Source organism: Beta vulgaris, chromosome 2 (assembly GCF_026745355.1).
Source record: "Beta vulgaris subsp. vulgaris cultivar EL10 chromosome 2, EL10.2, whole genome shotgun sequence".
Lineage (NCBI taxonomy): Eukaryota > Viridiplantae > Streptophyta > Magnoliopsida > Caryophyllales > Amaranthaceae > Beta > Beta vulgaris.
The window spans coordinates 12,150,208-12,152,416 of record NC_079203.1 but is presented as its reverse complement, the minus strand read 5'-3'; the positions used below and the strand labels follow the sequence as shown (position 1 = coordinate 12,152,416).

The 2,209-nt window shown below is 37.5% G+C and overlaps 1 non-coding gene across 1 annotated transcript; it reads left to right on the top strand.

Annotated features, from left to right (window-relative positions):
* The first annotated feature begins 762 nt into the window (after positions 1-762).
* On the top strand, positions 763-869 carry LOC125495302 (small nucleolar RNA R71). Its single transcript, XR_007271942.1, has one exon. It is a non-coding gene; the product is annotated as a small nucleolar RNA R71 (small nucleolar RNA).
* The last annotated feature ends 1,340 nt before the right edge of the window (positions 870-2,209 follow it).

Sequence of the window (2,209 nt, the reverse complement as noted above, 5' to 3'; positions counted from 1 at the left end):
GTGTTACATGTTTGGTAGTGTTCTTCAACTCCTTTATGCTCTCATCATGAGTCTATTTCATAAAAACTGTCATCTTCATTAGATCAGACATAGTGGGTTCTTATGAGCTGGCATTTTGAGATTGCTCCTGGTAGCCTTGGTGTGCAGGCCTATTGAAACCAGTTTGTGGGGTTCTGAGGAGCCCTTTAGTAATATTGTTGTCTAGCAGGGTTTTGATGTGTTTATTGGTAAGAAGTTTGTGGCATAGGTTGAGGGTTCTGAACATTGTTGCCTTTGTTGGTAAAGTCAGGATGATCCCTCCAACCTGGGTTGAAATGTGTTAGAGTTCGGATTGTGTGAAGGTCTCTACTGAAAAGCATTTGTATGCTCCCTCTTATTCGGGTCAAGTTCATTGTAGGAACAATCATGACCAAAATGGCCTTGAATACCACACACCTCACAGTAGGACGAGGTAATATGTGCCATGAAAGATATCGTGTTAATACTCATAGGAGAAGTACTAGATTGTGAAGATTTCAGTGCATAAATATTCATGCTCAACTAGGCTACTTAGAAGGACAATAGTACATATGCATCAACATTCAACTTTTTCTTCGTGATAGTCCTAGAAGAACTATGATCATTGGCTGCTAAGCTGGCCAGAAAATCGTACCCTTCATCCACCTCATTTCTAGGAAAACACCCCTTGCAGATGAAGCAATTGTACTCTTAATATGGGGTTGTAGACCATTATAACATGCTTGGGTAATGGACCACTTATTAAGGTTGTGGTGTGGACATTGTCTTTGCAGGTCTTTAAACCAATTCCATGTTTCCTTTAGTGTTTCATCAGGTTCTTGTTGGAAGGTAGCAAGTTTATGTCTGATTATGCAGTTTTGGTAGGAGAGTAGTACTTTTTCAGGAATGCTTTAGAAATAGTACTCCATTCAGTTATTTTGACATCATTCAATCATTTTTGTGCTTTGTCTTTCAAAGAAAACTCAAATACCATGACCTTCAATTGATCAAGAGTGACCCCTTAATGCTTAACGATACGATAGAGTTGTTGAAACCTTTGTAAATGATTTGCAGGGTCTTAAGATGGATGCCCTCCAAACTGGTTCTGTTGGATCATAATAATGAGGGAAGGTTTTATGTCAAAGTTGGCTGCTTGTAAGTCAGGCATAGTAGGGCATGTGGGAACATTTCCAGGGAAAGGTAACCCATAAAACTTCAATGAATTAGGAGGCATGATTGATTTTGATGGTTCATTCGTGAATTTTCCCTGATTAGCAGACTGCTTTTTCTTCTTTTGTTGCTTTTTGAGTTGTCGGATGGTTTTCTCAAGATAACGATTAGTTGGAACAGGAGTACATGTTCTTTTACACCTGGCCATAAAAGAAACAGAGAAAAATATGCAGTGAGATCGCCTCAATAAGAACTTAAAGTTCCAATGAGATAGTAGAAATAGTTCAAATAATCAATCAAAAAGCTATAGAAACTAGACGTCTCCCCAGCAACGGCGCCAAAAACTTAATGGGTTTTTAATATACCGCAAGTGCACGGGGTTTGTTGTTAGCATACACTAGCAAATACAGGTCGATCCACAGGGAGAGGAGTTCTATAGATTTGTGCCCAATTATTTAACTACTTCAAGATAAAATTTTGATTGAATGATTGATTAATAACTAAACTAGAATAATCTAGAACACAAATGGATGGAAGTTTGTCAAATAATTAAAAATCTAGGGTAATCGATCGGTCCACCATGCTTATACCAATTTAATGACTAAAATAATTCAACAATACTTGGATTGAGGTTCGAATAATTAGAGTATTTTGTTAATCCTACGGTCGGGTCTTAACACTCTAAGACCAACATAAGCTAGTACGGTTGCTCAACATAATCAGACCTACCAATTGTAACAAGCCTCTAAGGAGTACAATCTTTGGATTCTAACTCCTATTAGCTAAACATAACCCACGATATTGCACAATTATATGAATTAAACAAGCATAACAAATCAATAGGAATTACCCTAATTCAATCCAAATATCGAAGAACTTTAAACCGCAATCAAAGAGGTATAAACATGTCTTCCCTCACTAAACCACTACTAGAACTTTTGCTTATTGCTGTGGTGGAATTGTTGCGGTTTTACCCATACGCAGCAATAAACCACGTAAAAAAAAAAGGTAAAATAGATAATACAACTATGCTGCGGTTCCC